This window comes from Impatiens glandulifera, chromosome 4 (genome assembly GCF_907164915.1).
Source record: "Impatiens glandulifera chromosome 4, dImpGla2.1, whole genome shotgun sequence".
NCBI classification, from domain to species: domain Eukaryota; kingdom Viridiplantae; phylum Streptophyta; class Magnoliopsida; order Ericales; family Balsaminaceae; genus Impatiens; species Impatiens glandulifera.
Genome location: NC_061865.1, coordinates 4,014,983 through 4,026,046, shown reverse-complemented (window position 1 = coordinate 4,026,046; position 11,064 = coordinate 4,014,983).

Genomic DNA, 11,064 nt, shown 5'->3' with positions numbered 1-11,064 from the left:
CAAAAGTAATGAGATTTTTTGATTTAAATTGGGAGTAATGTGTTGTTAATTCCAAACTAGTGGTTTCCCTTTACCATGTCACATATTTTGGACAATAGAATTAAAACATCTCATGGTTTTAATGTCAAGACTTGGTGCAATTTGGTTTACAGTTCATAAACTTAACATTTGAATTTCAAAACTAAATATTTATTCCCTCCTTTTCTTTATGGCTCACCGCTAGAAGGTTCTAGGAGACTCCAACACCGCTAGAAGGTTCTAGGAGACTCCAACACCTTCTTTTTGGTTGGATCTTGGGTCGGATCACCGGTTGGATACTTCGGTCGAATTCATGCCTTGACTTTGACCATGGCTTAAATTTCGAAAATATTTTTTTAAGCCCACTCCACCACCACCGAATCCTAGGTCCATCCCTGACTTCTTGGATCCTCTTGATTGATCTTGACAATCTTGAGGAATCTTTATGGGTCTTGACTTGTTCTTGGTGAATCTTGGTCCATTAATCTACATGATCTTCAATATTTCGGTTATTTCTTGATTCCCCTACAAAATGGAATAATAATCAAATAAAATTATGAAGTCAAATAACTAATCTAAGTAACTTCTACAAGAAAAGACTAACTTAACTTTCCAAAATAAAATATTAAATAACTTTCTAACTAATTTATTAAACTAACTAACTTTTAATTTAGCAATTAAACAAATGATAAATAAAAAAAAAGAAAAATAAAAGACCAAGTCTTATACTAACATTTGTAATTTTATTTTCCTAAACTAATTAAATCTAATCTAATTAAAAATTAAAGGAAAATTTTACAAAAAAATCATATTATGTATAAGACGTTTTTTTACTCTAATATCTAAGGTGATTTAATTAAATAAAACTTTAAATATGCTAAGTATGATAAAAGTTCTAAGTGTTTTAACTTAAACAAATTATCACAATAATAACTTATTAAAAATATGAAATCAACTATTTTTAGAAACTCAATTGTTCTAAAAATAATTGCTCTTGATATAATCTGCGCAATGAGCCCGTGTCTGAATTTAAAAATGACTATAGGTTTGGAATCTATTAAAAGTATAAACTATAAAATTGGGGAGTAAAAAATTAGTGTCTACATAATGTTTCTCTTGGATAAAATGAATATCGCTCTTCATTTTAGCGAAATGTTCGTATTAAGTATCGCTCCTCAGTTTAGAGAAATACTCAGATATGAACTTTAACATCGGTCATTTTTTTAGCGAATTGTTCGATTTGAGTATCGCTCCTCAGTTTAGCAAAATATTTAGATATAAAATTCAACATCGCTCATTTGTTTAGCGAAACGTTCGATTTGAGTATCTCTCCTCAGTTTAGCGAAATACTCAGATATAAAATTTAACATCGCTCCTCTGTTTATCGAAATGTTTTTTTAAGTATCGCTCTTCTATTTAGCAAAAGCGTTCATTTAAGTATCGTTCATTGGTCTTACAACCACGTTTTAATTTTTAAAAATGCACCTAGTATTGACATATGGGTTTGGTTATTTTATTGATTTAGGACCGATTTCGTGACAAGCTGCCTACAAATTCTCATAACATGAAAATCATGTCCGAACGTAGTTAAGAAGTTATGAGATAAATTTTGACTTAAGCTTCTACATGGGATAGCCCCTAGACTTAAACTGGGGATTGAAAATTAAGTTTATGTTGGGGATGACCTTTTCCACTTAATCTCTTTTGGGAAATTTATTTGTTTTTAAGCTTCTGAATGAGTTGACACTTCAACTTGTGCTGAAAATTAAGTTTCTCTTAAGGAAGTTCATTCTACTTAATCCTCTTTGAGAAATTTCTTTATTTTTAAGCTTCTGCATGGGATGGTCCTTCAACTTGAGTTGAAAATTAAGTTCATGATGGTGATGACCCTTTCACTTAATCACCTCTGGAAAATTTATTCATTTTTAAGCTTTTACATGAGACGGCACTTCATTTTAGTTGAAAATTAAGTTTTTGATGGGATGACCCTCCCACTTAATCTTCTATGAGAAATTTATTTCTTTGTTCTTAAGCTTCTAAATGGGATGGTCCTTCAACTTGAGTTGAAAATAAAGTTTCTTCTAGGGAAGACTTCAGCTTAATCTCTCTGAGAAAGTTCTTTGTTTTTAAGATTTTGCTTGGGATGACCTTCAGCTCGAGTTGAAAATTAAGTTGTTGTTATAGAAGACTCTTCTACTTAATCCTCTTTAGAAAATTTCTTTATTTTTAAGATTTTGCATGGGATGACCCTTCGACTTAATTTTTTCTAAAGAAATTTCTTTGTTTTAAGTTTCTGCTTGGAATGGACATTCGGCATAAACTGGGTTTGAAAATTAAGTGTTTGCATGGGATGACCCTTCAACTTAATATTCTCTAAGGAAATTTCTCCGTTTTAAGCTTCTGCTTAGAATCATCCTTCGTCTTAACTTGGGGATTGATATTATTTGAAACTTTGAGTCGATGTTGAGAGTTTATTTCGGATTGAATTTTGTTTTGTTTTGAATCATTTTATTTTAATAAAAATCTCTCTAGTGTTGATAAATCATCTAATGATCTCTGAATTAACACGTTTTTGACATGTTTAACACATTTTCACACATTAAACACGTTTAACACGTTTTCACATGTTTTCATGTTTTTGGCACGTTTAACACATTTTTGGCACGTTTAACGCGTTTTTGGCACGTTTAACATGTTTTTGACACATTTAACACATTTTTCACGTCATTGACACGTTTAACACGATTAACACGATTTTCACGTTTTTAACACGTTTAACACGTTTTTGACACGTTTAACACGTTTTTCACATTTTGGCACATTTTGCACGTTTTGACGCGTTTAACAAGTTTTTCACATATTTGGCACGATTAACACGTTTAACACATTCTCACATTTTTGACATATTTAACACGTTTTTAACACATTAAACACGTTTTTGACACGTTTACCACATTTTTGACACGTTTAACATGTTTTTTACGTTTTGACACGTTTAACAAATTTTTCACATATTTGGCTCGTTTAACACGTTTTCATGTTTTTAACACGTTTAAAATGTTATTAACACATTAAATACGTTTAACATGTTGTTGACATGTTTCACATGTTTTTTTACGTTTTTGACACGTTTGACACAGTTTTAACACATTTAATACGTTTTTGACACGTTTAACACATTTTTCACATTTTGGCACGTTTAACAAGTTTTTCACTTATTTGGCATGTTTAACATATTTTTTATACGTTTAACACGTTTATACGTTTTTGACACGTTTAACACGTTTTCACGTTTAACACATTTTGGTATGTTTAACACATTTTTAGCATGTTTAACACGTTTGATAAATTTTGGCACATTACCACATTTTGACATGTTAAATACATTTTGGCCCATTTAACACACTTGTGACATGTTTAAATGTGTTAAATATGCCAAAAACGTAAAAAATGTGTTAAACGTGCCAAAAATATGTTAAACTTGTCAAAATGTGTTAAACGTACTAAAAACATGTTAAACATGTTAAACATGTTAAAAAGTGTTAAACGTGTCAAAATGTGTAAAACGTGCTAAAAATGTGCCAAAAACGTGTTAAACGTGTAAAAAACATGTTAAACGTGTTAAACATGTCAAAAACGTGTTAAACGTGCTAAAAATGTGAAAACGTGTTAATCTTATCAAAATGTGTGGAAAGCATGTTAAACGTATTAAAAATATCAAAAACGTGTTAAATGTTCCAAAAACGTGAAAAACGTGTTAAACGTAAAAAATGTGTTAAACGTGAAAAACGTGTTAAACGTGAAAAACATGTTAAACATGTCGAAAATGTGTAAAACGTGTTTAACATGCCAAAAACGTGTTTAACGTGCAAAAAACGTGAAAACATGTTAAACGTGTGAAAAAAACGTGTTAAACATGTCAAAAACGTGCCAAAAACGTGAAAAACGTGTTAAACTTGTCAAAACGTGTGAAAAACATGTTAAACGTATTAAAAATGTCAAAAACGTGTTAAACATACTAAAAACGTGAAAAACATGTTAAACGTGTGAAAATGTGTTTTAAGTGTGAAAATGTGTTAAACATGTTTAAAACGTGTTTAAACGTGCCCAAAACATGTTAAACGTGTAAAAAACGTGTTAAACGTGTTAAACATGTCAAAAATGTGTTAAATGTGTTAAACATGTCAAAAACGTATTAAACGTGCCAAAAACGTGAAAACATATTTAAGAAATTAACATTTTGAACTGGTATTTTATTTTACAAACATAAGAATTAGAATTGAATTACAATTCTATAATGTTTCCAAACATAGGAATTGAATTGTAATTCAATGTCAGTTCTCATGGAATTGGAATTAGAATTGGAATTAGAATTCAAATTCCAATTCCAATTCCAATTCTAATTCCCCTCATCAAACACACCCTTAAAGAACAGTGCACGGGTCGAATCTACCATAAAAATATCTCATCTCCTACCGCGGGAGCACGTGAGGAATGTAAGACATGGGGTCAATAATTTTTTGATCATACAGACTGCCCTTAAAGACAGGGTATATTTTTTTAGGAGGAACGAAGAAAAATGCGTACAGGCTTCATCATCATTATTCGACATCAATTCAATTCTAATACAAGTTTTAAACCAAAGAGGTAATTGCAATTTTTTTTCTCTTGGTATTATGTTTGTAAAGTTCAACATCATGGTACAATGTCACTTATTATCTTCAAAAGAGTCAATAGAGTCAATATTGTCAAAAATGTATCAAGAGTACTTAAAAATATTAATATTTAATATAAAAGATTCTAAAATATGTAAACACAATAAACAATTATAAGATACAATAGAATATTTCAAAACAAAAATTAATTAATTTGAGATGTTTATTGGAAATTATTTTATTTGAAAAAAAAAAGTTATAAATTTTGTTGCTATTTTTAAATGAAAAAAATGTACTAAGTGTTTTGTTTGGGATGTTGATATTTATGAAACATACAAATATTAGTATTCAAAATTTGTTCTATCATTAACATATGGGTCAAATATTTTATTGAGTATTCACCTTTGTTTTTATGATTTTATTATTTATTCTCATTAATGATGTGATTAATAATATTTACCTAATATTGTTAGAATTTTATTAGATTTTAAACATATATGTGAAATATAAAAATCACTTGATTAAAAATCACTTGATTAAAAATCACTTGATTAAAAATCAAATTCACATATTTTGCCCTATATCGCATCTTATTGTCGCTATGAAACCATCTTCTTCTTTCTTGATTTGTATGTTAGTTTTGTTGGGTTATGCATCTAACTGTATGGTTGACGCTACACCAAATCGCGTTCCATTCATGGTTAATTCTAAGCAACTTATGAATGGTGAAATTAAATATGAAGATCTTAGTAAGTTGTATTTACCATGGACATGTAATTATTTTATATTTATTTGTTTTATAATTATATGATGAACATAAAAGTTTAAATATGGATTAACATGTTATTTTCAAGGTTTTAAAATACGCGGTCGGACCGCCGGTTCAACCGGTCCGACCGCGAAACGGTTAAGAGAACGGTCCGGTTTTTGACTTTAATGCGGTCACCTTTCGAACCGGGCAAAATCCGGTCCAACCGGACGGTTCAACCAAAAAAACAAACCGGAAATATCCGGTCCGAAAGGTAACTCTGGACATTTCTTCTTTATCTGATCTACCTCTTCTTCTCTCTCTACTAGATCTACTTTATCAACCAAACTCAGTGATCATCGGTTCTTCAAAAGCTCTAAGCTGGATCTATCTCTTCTTCTCTCATCTACTTTATCAACCCAAACCAAACCTAGTGGTCATCTTCCCTTCAAAAAGCTCTCTGCTGGATCTATCTCTTCTTCTCTCTACTAAATCTAGTTTACCCAAACCCAGTAACTTATTTTGAATAAACAGGTTGTCCAGGTCATATTTGTCTCGGAGACTGTTGCTTTTGTGACAATGAGGTTAATCCTAATGTTTGCACACAATGTTGCTGATAAATAAAAATGAATTGATAAATAACTTTTCATTAATATTGTCGAAGATTGAGTGTTAAATGTTTTAATAAACATTTTTTTGTTCTGTTTTTAAATTTCTGGTCATTATTTATTGTTTATTTTATTTTATTTTATTTTGACAGTTACTATTATATATTGTCTGTTTTTGCGAGTGGGTTGTCTAATAAAAATAAAATAAATACAAAATCCTGAAACAAAGAAGCATAACTAAAAAAAAGATGTTGACAAAATGAAGTATTATATAAAAATATTCGCAAATAATTTTGATGTAATAACAAAAACATGACAAATTTTATTAAAAATATAAAATTATGTTACATCAAAAATGAATATATATATATATATAATGATGCTTAATTTTGAAAGTGTCCAGATTGTCGGGTCGAGAGATGTGGTTAATTTGGATATATATCCGAGAGTAATGGATATTTGGGTCGGATTCTGGGTTGACTCGTTCATAAACTTAAAACGGTTAAAAATAAAATTAAAAATGCTATAAATATGTTTCGAACTCGCAACTTAACAAAACAAATACAACTCTTTAACCAACTAGACTAATAACACTTTATATTTTGAGTTCAACACCAAATTTGATGAACGCGGAACATTTTTAACTAACTAATATATATATATATATAATGATACTTAATTTTGAAAGTGTCCGGATTGTCGGGTCGAGAGTTGTGGTTAATTTGAATAAATGTGAGAGTAAATGAATACTTGGGTCGGATTCTGGGTTGACCCACCCATAAACTTAAAAATGTTATATGTATGTTTTAAACTTGCAATCTAACAAAACAAGTACAACTTTTTATCCAACTAGGCTAATAACACTTTATATTTTAAATTTAACACCAAATTTGATGAATGCGGGACATTTTTAACTAAGTAATATTAATATATATATATATATATAATGATGCTTAATTTTGTCGGGTCGAGAGCTGTGGTTAATTTGGATATATATGTGAGAGTAAATTGATACTTGAGTCGGATTCTGGGTTGACCCGCTCATAAACTTAAAACGATTAAAAATAAAATTAAAAATATTGTAGATATGTTTCGAACTAGCAACCTAACAAAACAATTACAACTCTTTAACCAACTCGGCTAATAATAGTTTATATTTTAAATTTAACACCAAATTTGATGAACGCGGGACATTTTTAACTAACTAATCTCTCTCTATATATATAATGATGCTTAATTTTGAAAGTGTCCGGATTGCCGGGTCGAAAGCTGTTGTTAATTTGGATATATATGTGAGAGTAAATGAATACTTAGGTTGGATTATGGGTTGACCCGCCATAAACTTAAAAGGTTAAAAATAAAATTAAAAATGAAATAAGTATGTTTCTAACTCGCAACCTAACAAAACAAGTATAACTCTATAACCAACTAGGCTAATAACACTTTATATTTTAAATTCAACACCAAATTTGATAAACGCGGGACATTTTTAACTAACTAATATATATATATATATATAATGATGTTTAATTTTGAAAGTGTCCGGATTGTCGGGTCGAGAGCTGTGGTTATTTGAATATATATGTGAGAGTAAATGGATACTTGGATCGGATTCTGGTTGACCCGTCCATAAACTTAAAACGGTTAAAATAAAATTAAAAATGCTATAGATATGTTTCAAACTCTCAACCTAACAAAACAAGTACAACTCTTTATCAACTAAGTTAATAACACATTATATTTTAAATTCAACACCAAATATGATGAACGCGAGATATTTTTAACTAACTAATCTATATATATATATATAATGATGCTTAATTTTGAAAGTGTCTGGATTGCCAGGTCGAGAGATGTGGTTAATTTGTATATATATATATATGTGAGAGTAAATGGATATTTGGATCGGATTTTGAGTTGACCCGCCCATAAACTTAAAACGGTTGAAAATAAAATTAAGAATACTATAGGTATGTTTCAAAAACGCAACATAACAAAACAAGTACAACATTTTAACCAACTAGGCTAATAACACTTTATATTTTAAATTCAACACCAAATTTGATTAACACGGGACGTTGTAACAATATATTTTTATCTGTGTGCATCACAAGGATGTCTTCCTAGTAATAATAATATACTAGTGTTTTCATCTATACTTAAGATCTCTCCACGTTCAAGCCTTTTTTTACTTACTAATTTATATTAATAAATTATTTATTAAGAGTAAAAACACAATATCAAAATAGCATAAATTATTTTTACAATCTTAAATAATAAAGTATTAATTCTAATAAAATTCTATAATAATAAAACATATTTGTGTTGTTTAGTAGAAAATAATTATATTTTTGTGTATAATTAATTATACAAAATTCATTCAAAAATTTGCCCCGGCTTCAATACTCGATAAAATTTAATCGTTTTGGGCGTTCTGGAAAGATGAATGAGTCTCCTACAATGACTATTCAGCTCGATTTCACGATTGGATGTCCTAACTAGACAAAATATCGACGTGAATGGAGAGTATTTAGATGAAGATCAACATGGAAGCCATTCCACTCATAAATTCGTAACTCGAGTTGTAGTTGATGGATTTTAGTGATTCAACTTGAGTTAGGAAGTTGATCCCAACTTTCGCCGTATTGCCACTTTCTTTGGGTTTGATAATCAATATACCTTTTCAATGACATTGATTTTGAAACCTAGATCGACGATTATAGCACTTGCCCGATCAACACAAGAGAACCAATGCTCCAAGTGTGGGTCTTAGAGGTTAACTTGAGGTAGGCTACACTTCTAAAATTCGTATCTTTCGAATCACTTGGCCATTTTGGGTGACTGAGCTATCATTGGGAAGCCCTTTGAGTCATTTTTCCAATGGTAATAAGTAGGTCTCCTGGTTCGTTGTATAACTCATCCTAGATAGCCTGCAATGAGATTGATGCATATGGTAACCCGTCTCTGTACAGTCGTTTTCTTGGTCAGCACTACACAGACTCCATTTGTTGATGCTCAAAACATGAAAATTATGGAAAAGATTCATACCTTTCCAACGCCTACTCGCTCATACCGTGAGGAGCCTTGAGTCAAAACTTGTGTGTGTTTGAAGTTTCGGGTGTAGAAATCGCAAGGATGCTGAAGACAAAGTAATATGTAAACTTTGAAAAATCATAACTTGGGCTTGGGAGAACCATTTGAGCTGATTTAAAAGGGGATTCAATGGGACAACGAATTAAGCACATAACCCATAAACACACTTAACCATTTAATTAGGCGCAAAACTTGTCGTCTGACGGACTCAAACCCAAGACCTCAGGGAGACTAGGGATATCCACTTTTAGCGACAATAAGAGGTGGATACTAACCATAAGTTCCTGAGTTCGAGTCTGTCAGGCGGCAAATTTTGCGCTTGGTTAAATGGTTAAGTGTGTTTACGGGTTATAAACTTAATCTGTTGTCACATTAAAATGACTCATTTTAATGTGTTGTATTCAGAGTTTTTCTCAACTCCAAATATTTAAAAAGAGAAACACTAAGGACTTTTGATTAATTTATTCTTTTTTTTTTCAAAGGAATAAATTTTCAATCTCTAATCTGAATCCCCATCTTCTCTAACTGTGATCATTTTCCTCGGGATTTGTGCCTTGCACTCTACTTTTGCACTAACCTTGTTTATGCCTTGTGAATAGAATCAACCCTTTTGTAAAATGGTTAAAATTTTCTCATACAAGCAAAAGAGTTCTGAACTCAGAACGAAAATGTAATAATCCTTCAAACATCAACTAGGCAATTACTTATGAGTAGAGATTGTCTATAAAGACAAGCATATAGGACATAATGTCGTAGGCCCTTTCTTAATACGTAATCAAACAACGAATTCTGATTTTTTTTCTTTAGTTCTTTGAGAAGAAAACTAAAGTGGGGACTCTAAAGTCAATTAAATCAATACATCCGCGAATGGATCATTTTAAAACATAGATGGGCCAATTCAAAAGGCCTATGCTAGAGAACTCTATTTTCGGTTTCTCATCCCTTTCCACTTTTTACGGGATGCAGAGGAGGTAAGTCAATGAGATTTTTAACAAAGCTTGCCTTAACACACAAAAAATATTTTCTCTTAAAGAACGATAATTTCTAGATCGTACAAACCGCCCTTAAAGACGGGGTATATTTTTTAGGAGGAACGAAGAAAAATGCGTACAGCCTTCATCGTCATTATTCGACATCAATTCGATTCTAATACAGGTTTTAAACCAAAGAGGTACTTGCCAAAAAAATTTCTAGCGGTATAATGTTTGTAAAGTTCTGACATCATTTGTACCATGTCACTTATTTTCTTCAAAAGAGTCAATAGTTGCCCAAATGTATAAAGAGTACTTAAAAATATTAATATTTAATATAAAAGATTCTAAAATATGTAAACTATAAATTTTGTTGCTATTTTTAAATGAAAAAAAAAATGTACTAAGTGTTTTATTTGTGATGTTGATATTTATGAAAGAAATAAATATTAATATTAGTATTCAAAATTTGTTCTATCATTAACATATGGGTCAACTATTTAATTGAGTATTCACCTTTGTTTTTATGATTTAAAAAAAAAAAAATACTAATTAAAAAAACGATTTTATTCTCTCAAACTGAGGACTGTTTTTAAATAGAGTAAATGGGTGATATCTACTACTCACATTTGAAACAGATATTTTACCAAAAAGATCTCATATTTCATAAATGAAAAGTTTCTTAATATTATTTAAATAAAAAATTTAAAATTAAGTAATAACTTTATGTTTATAATCAAAGATTTGCTTCCAAACATAAAAAAAGAAAAAAGAAAAAAGTAAACTGCTCTTTATGTAATTTCAACATTTAAAAGAAATAGTTAAATGCACCGAATCCATGATTTTGGTATTAATTTGGATATACAAAATCATACCATGATATTTGAAATATTTGTTCAGATTTACCTAATATTGTTAGAATTGTATTAGATTTTTAACATATATCAAATATGTTATAATATGTGAAATAT